General features: G+C 33.0%; 1 long non-coding RNA gene across 1 annotated transcript; it reads right to left on the reverse strand.

Moving 5' to 3' along the window:
* Positions 1 to 12509: 12509 nt before the first annotated feature.
* LOC145162895 (uncharacterized) lies at positions 12510 to 13486 on the reverse strand. Its single transcript, XR_013739419.1, has 3 exons — positions 13354 to 13486; positions 13036 to 13283; positions 12510 to 12975 (listed from the first exon to the last, which is right to left on the reverse strand). It is a non-coding gene; the product is annotated as an uncharacterized LOC145162895 (long non-coding RNA).
* Positions 13487 to 19096: the final 5610 nt, after the last annotated feature.

Below are 19096 nucleotides of genomic sequence, written 5' to 3' on the forward strand. Positions count from 1 at the left end.
CAATGTAAATCTTTTCATGAATGTATTCAATGTCTGGATTGTGTTTACTATGCTTACTATGATACAACTGTTGTGATACTACACATGATGTCGCTCCGCCCCGGAACGTTTCCGCCTTCGGTTTCGGGGTGTGACATAATCTAAGTTAGGATCTTCCCTGGTACAATGAAAGTTCAGATCTTCCCCGGAATAATCTAAGTTGGGATTGTCCCTAGTATAATCTAAGTTGGGATTGTCCCCAGTATAATCTAAGTTGGGATCTTTGTGACAACCGTCAAAATTCGAGTCGGTTCTAGACTTGAATAAACTTGGTTGCACGTATAAGCACGACACATACTAGACTTAGTAACTAGAAGTTAAGATATAACCTATTAGAAACTTGGAAACAATTAGAAACAATGGATAATGTGCTTGGATTTCACATTGGTATGTGAATTCTACAACTACTTAACTGGAGTGACTATCCATATTCGGGTCATTCTTTGACTTGAACACCCCTTTCATGAATCATATACACACATCATGCACATGACCTAGAAGTAGAAATTAGGTCAAAGTCTCATAGAAACGTAAGTCAAAGTTGAAAACTAGGACTAGTATACCCGATTCCTCAATTTCGCTTGAATCTCGAAACCACTACATAGAATGCCAATAAATCGATAAAAATAAATTACAAACATTATGTTTAACTAGAAAAGAGTTATGAAACTCTAACATAAATTGAAATCTCAAATAATTCAATTTATTTTGATATCCAAATATATATTAAATCTCAAGACCTTAAAAACCCTAAAATCTCAAATTTATAAACTTTAACACCTAAAAATCCATAAAATTGGTATGGACTTTATAATATCAATTTAAAGTAACTCAAATTAGTAAAATATAACCAAGGAGAAATAAAATTTAAGTCATTAGTATTTAACCTTATTTTCTAAGCAAAAAAAATCAAGGTTTTGTGAATGAAAATTAAGATAAGGTGCATATTTTATAAAAACTTGATATTTTTATAAAATAAAGTTATAATTTTATAGAATTTAAGAGAGGGAGACCCTCTCTCCACTCAAAAGTCGGACTCCACCTCCCAAGAAATCTCTTCCCAACAAACATTAATCATTCTTCACCCACACACTCCATCTCCTTCACTTCTCTCTCTCTCTCTCATTTCTCTCTCACACTCTCACACACATTTTCTCTCTTCCTCTCTCTATGAACCACGAAATTTCCAGAGAATAGGACCCAAAAACACTCCTTAAACTCGAAATGTTCATCATCTAGGAGTGTTCTTAAAGGTAAACCCGAAAATCCTTCATTTTCCTTCACTTTCCTTTCTTGTTTTAAAGGTTTTTCTTGCACTTCTCATTCTTCTACACCATTATTTATGAACATTCGTGAACATATCCATGAATGTTGAGTTTGATGATGATGGTGGTAGGGTTTCACCCAAGAACTGTTGGATTAGGTGTCTAAGCCCATAACTATTATTGGTATGTATTCGACCCGAGAGTAGCATGGTCCATTTGGGTTGCATATCATCAGGACAATTTGTTAGGATGGACTTTTGAGAGAAGGTTATTTATGGTTTATTAATATATTATAAGTAATAATATATTAATATGAAATCATATGTTTTAATTAGTAGTGATCAAGAATTAATTTGGAATTAATTTAGTGGTCGAAAGAGACTAATTAAATCTATGGGGACTAATTATGATAATTAGTTATATTTATATGTGTTGGGCTTATGATCCATGTTGGACCAAGTTTATGTATGGATACATAAAGAGTTGGGCCACATGAACCATGGATCATAAAACCCATGGGTATGGATTTGGGTTATATCCATGACCCTAGAAATCCCACATATAAATAGATACTTCATTGCCCAAAATCGCCACTTGTATCTTTTTAGAGTTCATGGTGTCTTTTGTGTGCATGGAATTCTCTCTCAAGTTCATCCTTTGTCCATGGTGTGTTGTGATTCCATTTGAGGCTTCCACACTATTGGGGCTAAGCTCTTTAAGGCCAAATACACCAAGAATTCAAGCTCCATCAAAAGGTATGTCATGCTAACTAGTATATTATAATTTTATTTTAAATGCATGCTAGTTGTAAGATTAATACCTTGGAAACCATTTGCATGTATAATTAGTGAAAACATAGATCCAAGGTATTTAGGGTTGTTTGTGCACCATAGGATGTTGTATTATACCAAAACCCAACAGTGGTATCAGAGCCATGGGTTGTTTTCAATTATACTTGATGCAAGTTGCTGAAAAAAAACTGAAAAAAATCGAATTTTTTGTTATCGAGACAGCAGACTCGATGAGTCCAGTGATGGACTCGACGAGTCCATGAACAAATTCATCCAACTCGTCGAGTTGGTTCATGCACTCGACGAGTTGGACCCCCTGACAGCTTATCTTCGAGTTTTTTGGCGTGTTTTGGATTAGAATCATTACCGCAAAGTGTTTTTGTTCATAAAATTTGTTTTTTGATACTATGGTAATGTTTATTCTCATCCAAATAAAGGATAATAATCAAAGTTTCAACTTTTATACATGTTTATATGATGCTTGAAAAATGTTGATTATGAATGTTCATGTTTATGATTTTGTTTAGATTAATAGGAAAAATTATGAGATAGTTGTTTTCAATCAAAATTAATCTTGAAGTTGTTCATAATATGTGTTTTTGTAACTTGTCCTCAAGTTACATGAAAAGTCACATTTATGAATTTTAAAACCCATAAAAATTCCATAAGTTATGAAAAAATGAAGAGTCACATTTTTAATGCTTTTAAAGTCTTCCATAACTTGTCTACAAGTTATGGAACTTGAAGGGTTTTTTCCATTAAACCACTTTAAAATTCATAAGTTATGGAAACCATAAGTTTTTTGAATTGTTCAAAACTTGTCCTCAAGTTTTAGAATTTGTAAAGTCAAACCCCATATACACTTTAATTCCAAACCCAAAAATTTTAAAAGTTAAAGTTCAAACTTTATGGACTTCATTAAATTAATTAAAGTGTCTAATTAAAAGAGTTAATAATTCCATAAAGACATGGTTTAAGTTTAATTAAATTAAGAGTATAGTTTAATTAATAGATTAAACCACCAAGTATTTTAAATGTTTAAAATACACCCTTATACTATTATAATATTAATAGTTAATATATATATATATATATATATATATATATATATATATATATATATATATATATATATAAGAACAAAGTCAGTCTTACCGTTAGTAGGCCTCATTCACGAAGCCGGTCTATAAGGGGGGTATAAGGTTACTGCCTATAAAATGGCAGTTTAATGGGTGTCCACTCTCACCCACCGCTTCCTTGACCGGTGGAGGGTCGTTAGCCGAACGGGTAGGACAAGGACTATAATTCTCCCTTCATTAAAAGTATTAATGATAAATACTAAGTAACTAAACCTTTTATAAATACCCAATCTTAGTTACTTAGGAAAAAGTGAATAAGGTGCTAATCCATGAAATTACACTTTGCACTTTGTTTAAGTCGGTTAGTGGAGCGTGTGTGGTTAACCGGCACACTAACTCGTATTTAACAAGGTAGGCAAAGGGTAACCTAATGTTTATCATAGTATCGATGGAGCATGTGTGGTTAACCGACACATCGATTGAGGGGTAAACACTTAAGGGTACCAAGTAATTTGCATGGTTACTTCACACATTGTTTTGTGATCCTCGGCATCCCAGTCACAAAACCTGAAGGGCACACTCGAGATTGAAACATGCCATTGAACAGTTCAATGAATCTCAAAGATCTAGGAGTTTCAAAAACCAATTAAAACCTAATAATATATATTTCGTTTTCATGGTGGAAATTGGTGAATCGTCATTCGCCTACCTTCAAATATTTTATAGCTTGGATTACGGCATCCCTCTTCCAAGTTATAAAAGTATTGTGTTGGGTCCTAGCCTTAATATTTCATATTGGGTGTTATATTAAGGACTTTAAATCAACTATCTTGAATATCTCCCAAAAGATGTCTGGTTTAGACATTTATGATCTTCCCAAATCTCTTGAAACAAGCTTTCCTAAATGAAGATGATGTCCCATGGAAATCATACTTCTTTCACCTCCTCCAATTATTCTCCCTAACCCACAAGTTCCTGAAAAGTTTAAGGTCACTCAAGCCCTATTGGCAAGCAAAGGTCTATGTGTGATCACATCTTGGAGATGTAGTCACATATTGACAAGCCGGGAGAGTTGGGTGTCAAAGTCTTGAGAAAGTTGGTGGCTCAACTACTTTCTAAGTCACATAGTGAGTTCTTTTGGAACACCTATGAAACAGACTATGACAAGACCCTTAATGATCTTATCTATTTGCTAAGATCAACTTCCTAAAAACTTTATGGACATTGACAATGATGACACTGGGAATCCAAAAAAGCATTCTCTTCCCAATGGAAATGGATCGGCCATAGTCAACTCGATTGACCAAATGGTAAAGAGAAAAGCTAAGTCTGAGATAGTCCCATTACCAAAGGGTCTATATGTTTATATTGCCAAAGAAAGGGGCATTGGTTGCGAAGCTGCCAAATTTACCTAAGGATGTTAAAGTCAATAAGTTTGACTCTACTTCAGGTAAAGTCCACTATCTAACTCTGCTAAGTTTCTATTATGAGATTCTTGATACATGATGTGACTGGGTCACATGTTGATGTTTTAAGAATCAAAGAAAAGTGAAGAAACTTAAAGAAAGAATATGCTGAATCTGATCGCGTAGATGGATTTCTATCGCATAGTTTGAAGATCGGATTCTTGAGCTACTTCTTAGGATTTATGATATTTTGCTTAGGAATAGATAACAACAAGTTTTCATATGGATTGTAAGGATAAGTTTTTCCGCAAAGTTTTAAAATAAAAGGTAAATATTTTGATTTTATTTATTTTAAAATATCCTTACAATGGCATTTGTGAAAATCTGTGTTGCTTATAAGATTCCATTAAGAGCAAGAGTGGAAATATGAATTTGATTCTTTCATTTGTGGTAGTGTCTAAATTTACCAAATAAGGAAAGATTCTCATCACCCAAGTTTCAGTTGGATAGAAACTTGGAATCATGCAAGTTGTATAGCATGATGAATGAGAACTTTCGAGCATTGGAAAAATTAAGACTAGCTACTTGTTCTCATGGGTGTGTGAGTCAAGTGAAGGACTAAGGGATCGGGTACACATTCTTGTGCACTGGTCAGAGTCCACCACAATAGATCGATAAGACTATTCGTCATAATTTACTATAGCTCAGTAAATATGGTTATACTTACCAGCTTAAGTGTAATTCTGAGACATTGGAAAAGGTTCCAATGTATGGCAGAGCGAATAAGAAGAATCAATTTAGGCAGAAAGATAAAAGTTTCTCAAATCTGAAAAGATGGGAGAGTACTTTAGTATCATGTTTTACGACCATCTTAATGATTTTGAGACCTTATCACAATTCATCCTCTAAGTGCATTCTGATAGTTAAGAAGAGGAGTTATGAATTATTGAAGTGGTTAAATCAAGAAGATGATTCATACTTCGTTCCAAAAACAATTCTTAGAGTTATACTCTAAGATTGTAACTTGAGTGACATGTCTTAAAGAAGGTTTAAAACACTTATCAAATGTAAGAGTAAAAGTTTTCTACTCTTGTACATTTGAAATTGGTAAGTTGTGAAGTTTTGGATAAAACAAAGACCAACTAAGGCCAATTGTGTGAAGTGTTTGTCTTGATTAGAATCCACACTATCTCTTGAATATCTGACAAGAAAGTCTTATATGTCAAGTGGACAGTGGGAGTCTTAAAGGTCTTGAAAGTCTCAAGAACTAATCAAGAATAAAACCTGAAGTTCTTCACTAGCACACGACTTGAGGTTTATAACCTATCGTGTTGACATATTCTGTGCCCATTCCAGTTAAAGTTGGCTTTGCATATGAGTTCTTAGAGTTCTCAATTGGTTGCACAACAACTTGGAAGCAATGGCAGGCCCTTGAGCTGCCAGGTGGCAAGAAATTAAGATTGAGTTCAGTCCATATGAGTTTGGATTTGTCATTATCCTTGTCTTGTGACTATGGTTTTGACAATTCACATGGATAAGAACACATACACCATTAAATCTAAGGGTCATAATGTTTCTCTCCGATTCATGAAAATGATGGTGAGGAAACACTTCCACCAAGTAGATTTGAAGTAGATAGCAATTGTGATATTTGCATTCTCAAAGTCGTTAGTGGAGCTGTGTGGTTAACCGGCACACTAACATGGACTTGTGAGAAGTGGCAAAGGTCTAAACAATTGAGACTATGATTACGGCATCCCTTTTCATAGTTCTGAAGTTGTTTAGACACACCTGTGAGCTATCTAAGATAAGGTGTATGATATTGATAAAGTTTTATCAAAGCAATCTAGTATCAGAAATCTGAACTTTGGTAAGAAAGTCAATAAAGTATTGTTTTTTCTAGAAGTTCAACTGATTTCTGAGTACATGTCAAAGCTAGTGGGAGCATAAGTGTTATGCTAATAATCATCATGTTAGTGGGAGCATGATAATTATGATAAAGGTTGCAAGTTAGCAATGTTAATTATAGAAAACAAAAGGTTTCAATTGGGAAAAAGTTGTTTTGCTATAATTAAGGGAGAGGAAATTATACTTCATCTCAAATCTAAAAGCTTAGATTGAGGTTTTAATCGTATTTAGTCAAGTATATATATGAATGTTATGTTGGAATGGCTCAACATAAGAAAATTCTAATATAGGGTCCATTATTTGCGTTCTAAAATTCGATTATGATTACGACATCCCTTTTCATAATCTGAATTATGAGAACTTGGCAAATTGAAATGGAAATATTATAGCAAAAGACTGGTTTAGTCTTATATGATACATCATGAATCGTGTCCCATATGCTTCGGATATAGGATCGATTGCATGTGCTATATTCATCCTTTCTAAAATTTTCCAAATGCATGGGGCATTAAGAAGGGAAAAGGTCTAGAATTGGATATGACTAAAAGGATTAAACAATTGTCGAGGACAATCTAAGGTTTACCAAAGATTGGTTGCTCAAGGACAGTTGGAAGTATAATGATAATTCTGGAAGGACCATATTGACATAATCTGTAAGGGAGAAACTCTTGTTCAGAAGTGATAATTAAAATGGAATATGGAAATGTTTCAAAGTTAGAAATTATTCAATCTGTGTAAGATTAGGAAACTTAATGCAAGAAGGATGTTTCCAAGGAGTTGATCTCCTTTGGAATGCTCTGTAATGTTTGTTGTCAAGTCTATCTGACTTTGTGCATAATCATTACAAGAGGATCAATGCATATATGTTTAGAATCTAACAGATTTCAAATGGCATGAATTTGGAATTCTTGCCTTTGCAGTAAGGATTTGGGACTATGAAAAGAGGATCATTGGAGTTATGTTCAATTGATCTATTTCACAAAGTAAAGATCATAGACAAACATAGTATGCATACTTGGTGTATGGCATGACTAGTGTTTAGAAAACATAGTGTACATGCTTGGAGCATGGGACAACTATTGTTTTAAATTCAAGAATAAAGTTGATAGCTGAAACAGTATACAATGAATAATGTGTGATCATATGGTGATAAATAAAAGGTGTTTTATTTATGTTCATAGGTTTTGATACCATATTCGATTCAATTATTCTTGTTTTTCATTTTGCATGTTTTGACTTCCAGAATAAACTAGGTCATTATTCTGGATGACTAAGTTATTCAAACCATCCACAGTCGGTCATATGTTGGAAGTAGATATGAATTAAGACTGTCATGGGTTGGCTTGTAGAGGTCTAAGATGTTGGACAAAGGGCTACAACACTCATGAGTGCTCATAAGTTCTGAGTATTGGATTCAACCCGCGCTCATTGGAATCACTTCATGGATTTTATCACGAGTGATCATGAGACGATAATATCTTATATTCTTCAAACCTAGAGATATGAGTTGTTACTATGAGTTGGTTATACATTGATTGCACGAAAACGCATTGGTAACTCGATGTTATAAAACGTGCCTTTGTGTATGATTCAACAAGTAGTAGAACAAGCCATATGAGTCGAAGTTTATCCATTCCTTTTACCTTCGGGATAAAAGCGATATATGTGGGCCCCTCGATGATTTGGTGATGACAAACGTAAGTGCTCGACCGGGCCTGGACTGATTTGATTTGTTCAATTAGTCAGTCGTCATAAATCGGAAATCGGGAAACAACAAATGGACAGAGAGAATGATTATAATCCATGTCTCAGTCCATATGATATCTAGAATGGAGGAATATATGATCCCTTATCTAATGGACATGTCATTTGATTTGTTCGGAGTTTGACAGCGGCTTTAAGAGCTACGATTGCTAGTCGGGATCTTGGAGTCATACTTGAATAATAGTTTTAGACTTATCCAAGTGGGAGACTGTTGGATTAGGTGTCTAAGCCCATAACTATTATTGGTATGTATTCGACCCGAGAGTAGCATGGTCCATTTGGGTTGCATATCATCAGGACAATTTGTTAGGATGGACTTTTGAGAGAAGGTTATTTATGGTTTATTAATATATTATAAGTAATAATATATTAATATGAAATCATATGTTTTAATTAGTAGTGATCAAGAATTAATTTGGAATTAATTTAGTGGTCGAAAGAGACTAATTAAATCTATGGGGACTAATTATGATAATTAGTTATATTTATATGTGTTGGGCTTATGATCCATGTTGGACCAAGTTTATGTATGGATACATAAAGAGTTGGGCCACATGAACCATGGATCATAAAACCCATGGGTATGGATTTGGGTTATATACATGACCCTAGAAATCCCACATATAAATAGATACTTCATTGCCCAAAATCGCCACTTGTATCTTTTTAGAGTTCATGGTGTCTTTTGTGTGCATGGAATTCTCTCTCAAGTTCATCCTTTGTCCATGGTGTGTTGTGATTCCATTTGAGGCTTCCACACTATTAGGGCTAAGCTCTTTAAGGCCAAATACACCAAGAATTCAAGCTCCATCAAAAGGTATGTCATGCTAACTAGTATATTATAATTTTATGTTAAATGCATGCTAGTTGTAAGATTAATACCTTGGAAACCATTTGCATGTATAATTAGTGAAAACATAGATCCAAGGTATTTAGGGTTATATGTGCACCATAGGATGTTTTATTATACCAAAACCCAACAAGAACAACATGCATGTTGTCTAATGGTGAAATCCAAGGACCAAAACCTATGTCAAACCCTAAAATACGGATTTTTACAAGTTTTAAAGGTTCATCTACCTTGTGCATTCAAGTTTTTCCTTTGCAAACATCACTATGAACAAAATATGTCCATGCATGGTCTTCAAACCGTGAAGCATGTGATGAACATCAAGTTAAAGAGCTTGATGATCAAAGTACATTGTTAATAGTGCATGTAAATGATTTTATTCATAAAAAAAATTAAAAATCCTTTTCTGTTCAAAACAAAATTTTCTCAGAATCCCAGCAAGATAATAAGAGGTTCTGGAAAATACTAAGACCTATTATCATTTCCTTGATTTACTAAAATTGTTACAAGAAAACAATGCCATAAATCATATAAAATACTTTCAGAGGTCTATAAATCCTAGAAACATTCATGGATGACCCCTATGCTAAATAATGACCCCTCATTAAATTTCTTCGATTTTTGTTACTGTTTAGTATGGTTTTGATTTTTCTTTTTGTTTAGCTCCAATAAATCATAAAACCACTTTAGAGAATGTAAACTGGCTACCTAATAATTTTCGCAGCTCCTACTCTACGTGGAAGACTTAGAAAAATATTTTTAGAATTTTTCATATTGTATTCCTATTTTTCTTCGATTTTTGTATTTATAATGGCCTAAAAATAGAAACAAATAGTTATGCAAATCCAAAACTCATGAAATTTTACCAGAACACCTTGTAGTAGATTAGGATGCTACATAAAAATTTTTAATGATTTTTCTCTTCTGTATACTATTTTTCTTATATTTTCCCAAGATTAAATATACTTAAACCCAATTTTTATTAGAATAAATGCACAAAAATCATAAAATTGGGTTAAACAGTTTATAAATCCATTCTTATATTTTTCCCAGCTTAATAATGTTTAATAACAGTAATACAAAAAGTTTGGGTAATTTTGGAAACTGTTTTCTATTTATTTCAATTTTTATTAGAATAAATGCACAAAAATCATAAAATTGGGTTAAACAGTTTAGAAATCAGTTTTATATTTTTCCCAGCTTAAGTATGTATAATGACAGTATTATAAAAAGTTTGGGATATTTTCTTAACTGATTGCTATTTTTCATGAATTTTTATCTATTTAGAGAATTAAATATAAGAAAAATGGTTATACATATCTATAATCCATAAAAATGTATCTGGAAATATTTTAATGTAGTTAGAACTAAAATCTAAAGTTTGGTAATTTTTATCAACTGTTTAGTATTTTTCATGATTTTATGGTTATTCAAGAAACTAAAATCGTGAAAAATAGTTAGACAAATCAAAAATTCAAGAAAATTTATCTTAAAGTCTTTGACTTCAATTAAAACTGAAATGCAAAGTTTGGGAAATTTTAGAACTAAATTGATTTAGTTTTTGAATATTAAATCATTGGAACACCTCTTAAAATGTTAAATATTAACATTTCAATAATGAGAAGTTTCCAATTAAATTGTTATATAACAATTGATTCATTGAAATTTAATTTTCACAGAAAAATGTTTGTAACTTATCAATATTAAATTTTGACACAATATTGACATAATTCTATTGTAGTAGTAAGTATACTAGTGTTAGATTTCGATTAGAGACTCACTAGCGAATACCATTATTGTAGGAATCGATAGTGGTACAAGTGGAACTTAGCTCAAGGCATCATTTGCATCATCTCAATGCATATTGTGAGTATTCACCACTCCCCTATTTTCGGTTTTTAAATGTTTTGGGGTGGAAAAGCATGTCCTAAACTTTTTATGTTCGTTGTGTTTAATTTGACTCGTATGAAACTTGGTTGCTATATTTCGTATGTATGTGTATGTTACTTTAATTCATGAGGACTGTATCGCGGTTAAGTCCCTGGAATCTCTAGACACAACTCATTAACTCTTTTGAGCCTATGGTTATTACGGATAGCGCTATCAGGAGGTAGACAACTCCTCACTCGCACGATTCGCTTGAGTGCATTTTACCATTTTATACACTATGTTTGCGATACACATAGTAGTCAATAGGGCACGATTCGGTCATTAGGCTTGGGTTATGAACTCATGAATGGAAACTTGATGCACATACGAATCTTTATGCACATACAAACTTGTTATTTATTATGGCAACAAACTCGTTTATTAATTATAACAATGAACTTTGTTTCACATTATAGCAATGAATTTTATTTCTCATGATGACAACGAACTTTGTTTATATAAACTTATTTACTCATTTTAACAATATATTTTATCTATGGAAACTTATATCAAATCTTTGATTTCGATTCATGAAACCAACATTATTTTTAACTTGTGAACTCACCAACTATTTTTATAGTTGACACTCGTTTTACATGCCTTTTCAGGAATCATCGAGTAAGTGGCACTTAGGGACACTTCACTTTTAGGAGCATTCACATGTGTTGTATTTCAATTTACATTGTAATTTCATTTAAAAATTTGTTCAAAAACATTGTAAATTTGTAATGATTTTTAATACTATTGTTGGTGTTGTCTTTAAACTTTTGCTATGAGACCCTTTACACTGCCACGCCTCGTGTTTCCGCTTTAGCGGGGTGTGACAATCTTCCCCAGTATAATCTAAGTAGGGATCTTCCCCAGTGAATTCTTAAGTTGGCATTTTCCCTAAGAATCTATTTAGAGGAATCCTCCCCAGTTCAAGTCTCAAGATTATGAAATACTAAGACCTTTCAACATAAAAATTCTCCGAAGTTAGAATTCCGAAGAAGAGTTCAAAAAGACAACTGAAAGTCAGATTGAAGTCTAAGGAATGGAAATTGAAAGCTATCACCTGGTTCTATCTACTGTTATCTTTAATGTATTTTTACTAAAACCCAACACTTGAAGTTATCCCTAAAATAAGAAAAAGTTATCTTTAATAGGTCATTTTCTTCTAAAGATTCTCCTACTTTTTAACCAAAGTTTATCTCTCTCAAACCTTAGAATCCCAACTATTTGAAGATCCTGATCCGAAGACTGTCTTTCTCAGATTTTGAGATCCTAATAATTTTTGTAAAACCTAAAATTGTTAAACTCTTTAGGATCTTAATAACTCAAATATCCTTAGACCCTTAGCAAAATCTACTTATACTTTATATATTTATACAACAAAACTATTCACGTAGATAAAAGAATAAAATCTAAAGCATTAAAATTAAAAGGGTTCCCCATCAATCCAATAAAAGATTAATTGTTTACAAACTAAATTTAAATTTTTTTTAACTTACCAAACCTAAATACTTTACAAGGTTTGATCACCACCCGCTGGAGTTGCCTTTGCCTCCTCCTTCTTCTCTTCCTCTTTCTTTTCTATCTCCTTTTTCTTCTCTACTTTCCCCACAAGATCCTTACTGACACTAACGTGCATGCTAGTTAACTTGGTTAAGGCGTCACGCCCACGTTCCAATATCTCGCATCTCCTTTCTCCACGTCTTCCACCATCTTGATCTTCGCCTCCCAAATAGCTTTGGCGGAAATGCTTTTGAGCTCAGCGATCACGTCCTCAATCTCCTGGTCATGCTCCTTTTCCTTCTATTCCTTTTCCTTGCTCAACTTCTCCACCCTCATCAAGAGATCCTTATTGGTCGCCTTCCAGATCCTGACCTGCTCCTTCAAGGTGTGCTCTGCCTCCTCAAACTTGAGCCTCAGATCCTTAGCAGATGGGGAAAGATGATCCGAAACCTGAGAAAGATTATAATTAATAAATTAAAATCAAGAAAAAAAGAAATCAAAAGTGCTTACGATTTGCGAGAAGGAGATCAACTTCTTTATAGCCCCCTCTACCCGTAGGCTCTCCAGGCAAAGATCCAGGATGTTAGACACCTTTCTTTTCCTATATCTAGGATTCTTTGTAGTAAGATCAGCTAGATCCCTCTTTGAAAGAAGAGAAGAGGAAGTATTTTCCTTTTTGACCATGAGTTGACCACTAGACACGACCTGCTCAACATCAGAAAGGACGAAGCGAGTGCTAGAACGTGTGGCCTTGCATCCTAAAAATTACTAAGGATCTTCATAAGATTAATATCCTCAAAATAGAATAAATGAATAGAGGATCCTTACCAGTAGATAGTGGGAGAGTAGTGGATGAACTTTCCTGAAAGTTAGACTATTCAAGCTTGAAGGATCTTTCGACTTAAGGCAAAACGATAAAGCTCTAGATATTCTCTTCAGCCTGTTCGGTGGAGGGAACAACTTCCTCAAACTTTTCAACCTTTTTGGGTGGGAAATGAAATTTCAATCTTTTTTTTTGATATTTTGCTTCGTTTTTGGAGCTTGTTGTAGGTTTGGCAAACTCATTTGTCTGTACAAGAAAGAGGGTTTCTTACTCAATTTCTTCTTGAAGGAGCCGAGCCACATGAAATTGTTCATGAATTGTTAGGTGGGAATAATTTCTACTTTGGAAATCCATTCATGAAATGGTAAGTTTAAAATCTCGTCTTTAGGAGTGAGTTAAAAGAAACAAAACCTAAGTCATGTACCCTGCACATGCTATTGGTAGGACTAGGAGGGGTAAAATAGTCCAATAAAAGACTTTAGCTTTATATTACATTCTTTTTTCTTTTATTTTTTACCACTTTTATCTTGTTGATAATAATTTTTGTTGGACAAAATGATAGGAAATCCACAACTATGGAAAGAAAGATGAGCAAGCTCTGCGAATCCTGAAAACGAGTTTACACAAAAGATACTAAGGTAAATTGTTCTTTTCACTGCTTTTACTTTCATATTCGTCGGCATTTAGTTTCCAGAGTTCTTGGGTGGTACCTACAACTGTATTGACAAGGTTGATTGCATGCGATCAAAAAAGGACCAATGGCACCAGAGACCATGAAGGTTAGTTTTGTAATTTTCTTCCTAATTAAAAATTATGCATCCATTTTTGTAAATGCTTACTGTGTTATTAGGTTTGGTGTGGTAGATGGCCCATAATGGTCAATACAAATGTTCAAAGATCAAACCCCAAAAGAGAAATTTCTGAAGACCAACATGTGTTTCGCCAACATGTCTTTTCCTATATTTTTGGGTCAGAATCAGAATTCAATTCCATTATAGTTCTACATTTAGTTTAGTTTCAAATTAGTTATGAGTAGACAATAATGTCCTCCATCAACAGAAAATCATGCTTTCAACAAACACTATGTCTCCTTCCATTGTAGGAATAAGTAAGTATAACTTTGTTCGCCTAATTCCCTGGGATTTAACGAGAATCGGAATCCAATTCCATTATGATCCTTCTTTTGCATGCAAGATATGAAGCAATGGAGAATATATATGTGTAAATGCAAAATATGAGATGAAATTGAGATTTTGGTACATTATACATGGAAATAAAATATCAATCAATATTAAACTTTGATATTTGATGATTTTGATCGTTTTCGTAAACATTGATATTTGATGTTTTTGGATGTTTTGTTAAAATTTGATAGTTGATTTTGGTATTTTAATATTAGTGTTTGATTTCGGATTGTATAATTATTTGATGTTTTTGGTATTTTATTATTTTTTTAGTTTGGGATTGTATAATTATTTGATGTTTATAGTATTTTTTTGTATTAGATTTGTAAATAAAAAAAAATTAATAATATATATTTTCGAGGGATCAACAACGGAAACAAAAAAAATCACATCTAAATTTTTCTAGGGATCAGCACGGAATATAAAAAGACAGATATAGAGGTTTGCAAGAGATTAGCGACAGAATGTAAAAAGACAGATATAGAGGTTTGCAATGGATTAGCGACAAAATATTTATTTAGTTTTGTCGTTGATGTCCTAAAATAACGGTATTAAGGAAGCAATGTGCGATGGATATTCCATTGTTAAAGTCATCACAAGGAAAACCAAGTCCGTCGCTAAATCTATCGCTAAGTCATTAGCTATGTTTTATTTGGCTATGGAGTAAGTCTCCGTCACAAAAAGACCTTTAGTGACGTAATAACGACGGATTCACCCGTCGCTAAAACCCATGTTTCTAGTTGTCTGTGCAAAGATAAAAAAAGAGAAAAAATACATTAAGTAGCAACACGTAAGTTATATACGTTTACACAAAGAAGAATATAGCTTAGAAGTTGATTAATCTCTTAGGAACAATGTTTAGAAACTTCAACAAGTGGACGATTTGTTTGCTTGTTCAAACTTCATGCTAACAAGAATAACATATTTAAGTGGCCATCTCTTCATTAAATATGGCACCATAAATTCAAATGGAGAATAGGAGAGAGGTGTTACTTGAATAACTTCGTAGTGATACTTCTAGCTGATGCTATGGCCAATAGTTTCAAGAACCGACTTATTCACAAGACAAATAAGAAACCATAGAAGAACAAAAATACATAACAATGGGGGCATCACTTCTTATGTTTAAGTACCTCCACATGAGGTACGTAAGCTTATAAAGGGTAACTTTAGAAATTGCACCAATTGCAATGACAATGCGTACAGCTCGAGACCCTTGTTGAGAAAATGATATGATCTTCATATTAACGTCCTGAAATGACCAAAAAAGAAATACATGTACAATCTAGAGAAGAGTGTTATGCGTACACAATGTTAATGATTATGTTCATATACACTTTAGAAATGACGATGCAAGTTGCAATATAGGATAGAAAAATAAATGATCAAATAGATGATATAAAGGCTTCAACTGATTTCCCATGCATTTCATTGAACATTTGGTATGTTAGGATTTCGAATATTTGGACCAGAATATTGGGTTCTTAGGCTTAGATAGCTTTTGGTACTTCTGCTTTTTGGCTTGGTGATGTTCTTACATGGAACACATCCCAAATTAGTAGCCATGTTAGTATTTGTTATAAAAACTTTGTGGTCCTGCTATAAAAAATTGAAGTTAAAAACGACTTCAAATGTCTATATAATATTTGATTTGTCCAATTGTGAAGTTGCCATTGCTAATAAAAATAATAATAATAATAATAAATAAATAAAAACACACTCCGCATTGCGATAACAAACAATTACAACCTTTGAAAGAAAACTTCAAGAATCTTAGAAAGCAAAATAATTAGTGTGAAAATTCATTAAAAGAGAAATGCTTTTTCAGAAAAAAGTAATACCAAAAAATATAATAAAAAAATATTTTCCAAAACAGTAAGAATATAAGCAATACTTGCCTTGATTCCATTGTCTCAACAATTTTTTTAAATGTCCATTTCAACAGTTTCCAGTCAAAAGGAAATTAAAAAAATTAAAGGAACTTCAATGTAACTTTCTTCTGTGCAATCATATTACTTTGGATCATCTATTAGTCATCTGAAGCTGTTTAATTTCGATTTGCGGCAGGCCTAATTCGAATTTGACACATAAAAATTTGAATCAGACCAATCCGTATTTCATTCCGGAAGGAAAACCCAAACATGATTTAAAAAAAAACCTATACAATATAAAAAATTTAAGATTTAAGATTATTATTCGTACACTCCTTATTTTCTGTGCACTCTCTTAATTTGAGAAAAAGAATTATTCGTACACTCCTTATATAAAATCGCACTCATATGCAGCTCAGCAACTCTAATCCATGGATAGGTTAGTGGTTTAATAGCTACAAGCCCACATATATTCATTTGCGGTTTTTATGGGTTTTCCAAATAAGATATATATAAAATTGAACTAATATGCATTACACTTGGGCTTCTTATGGGTTGTTCTCCTTTTGTTGGGTTTTAATTGGGACTATTGTTCAATGCCAACGAAGGGATAAGTATTCTACCATTAAATCTAACCCAAGACGATATTAATAGAAGCACCCACCGTTTTGTATGAGCCCCAGTCCTTTCATCGTGGAACATCGATCGGTGTTTACCGACAGATCTCATATCTTTGGATCCAAGGCTGGTACATCGGTTGTTTTCTCTCGATCAAGGTTTGTGATCAAAATCGCTATTGCACAACTAGAATTTAATCAGTTGTAATTTAAGTTCACGCAATCTCCTCAATTCCACAATTCACAGCTACTGCGCCATGCAGTCTGTATGGTTGCTTAATCGTTTGACACATTCGTAAGTGGACAAGGAAGTTCCTTTTTTTGCTTTATGTTCTTCAATGCAAAAGAGTAAACTATATGATTGTATGCTTTTAGTTTCTGTTCTAACCTATTTGATTGCTTTCTTAAGCTTAAAAGATCATAATTACACACCCCTCTCATATTTATGTTTCTTGGATTTGTCATAAACAAGTGTATACTATGCTCTCTTGATTGTACTATGTTGTCAATAGATTTTATTCCTTTTAAATTGATAGTAGGCGGACGAAGCAATAAAACCTTTTTAAAAATTATGACAAACGTAGGTTATGAAAAATAACTAAAATATTAACATTAAATATCAAAAATCTTAATTCTTATAAGTATAAAAAATTCATTTAAACAATGTAGTTATCTTATATCCACCATTTTGCTTGCATAATATTTACTTCACTTCAAACTCCGATAGCTCTTAAAATTTCTATTTAATATTATATTTAATAATTTTTATTGTTGTCTCATAACTATAATATTTTTATTAAGTAACTCATTCAAGATTTATTTTCTTCGTATTATTTCTCAATACATCTTAATTACAACAATCTGTACATTAAATTTATATACTTAATCTTTATCAAAATGTCGATATAAACCTAATAGTGTATCGTAAAAAATGAATTTTTGATAAATTATTATTTAGCCCAAGTGATCTAAACAAAAGGTGTAGTAGTCGTAAAACCAAGAGTGTGTATATAGACAATGTCCAAATCTGATTTCGTGTGAAGAAGTTCTAATTTTCGAACTTTCAACGCAGCAGTGCGAACACAATAATCTAAATTCTAACTGGCTGATTGTTAGCCAAAACAATCTAAATGATAACTGAAGATCTCATAAATATGAACCTTTCGATATAAAGACAGTCGAAAACGGAATTTGTATGAAGGAGTTATGGAATTTCACACAAAATTTAACAGTCCAAACCGGTCTAAATATGAATTTTTGTTAGAGGAAGAACTAGATGTTCAGACCTTAATAAAAGGTGTAGATCCCATCGAGAGCTTTTTGGGGATATAAAGAACATCCAAAATAGAGCTTGTATGCGAAAGTTATGGTCATTCGAAGATTTCAAGAAAATACCTGTGATGATGACATGGTAGCACCGGAGTGCGTCACATGGCAAGCCAACCTTTCACTCTCCCAAGAGATACGATGATGTGGCCCAACAAATTTTTGACATGTGGCACCACCACGTGGTGACACGTGTTACGTTCTAGAAGAAGCATGGGTGGATGAATCTGAGTGCGACACGTGTTAAACAACCATATGAGCCAACAAGGCCATTGTGCGCGGTGCGCAGGTGCCTATAAATAGCTTTCATAAGTTCATTCCTTTCCCACACTTCTCTTATCTTTCTCTCTCTAGTTTTTACTTCTCTAGCCCAAATTTCTCTTAGTATTTAGGGAATTTTATAAGATTTTGAAGTCTCTAGGAACCTGATTAATAGAAGCTTTTGCTTTCGAGATTCTATCCGTACATTTCCCTGATTTTTTTTTCTAAACCTCAGTAAGTTAAGCTACATTCTTATACTTTCAGTGTAACTTATATTTATAGTCATAAGTCGTTATTATGAGCTTATAAATAAGATTTATCAGTAATTCGAAGTCATTATACTGATTGATCTACTTACGGGAAAGGTGTCTAGAATGGTTACATTGGTTTGGTTGTTGGATTTCAGAAAGGCTATATGCCGAAATGATCCTGCCTCCCAATTGTCCTGCCTGGCTGATCCTCATTTAATAGAACTCTCAATATTCATCG

The sequence above is a fragment of the Lactuca virosa genome, chromosome 3, assembly GCF_052849685.1.
Source record: "Lactuca virosa cultivar CGN04683 chromosome 3, Lactuca_virosa_CGN04683_v6, whole genome shotgun sequence".
Taxonomy (NCBI): Eukaryota; Viridiplantae; Streptophyta; class Magnoliopsida; order Asterales; family Asteraceae; genus Lactuca; species Lactuca virosa.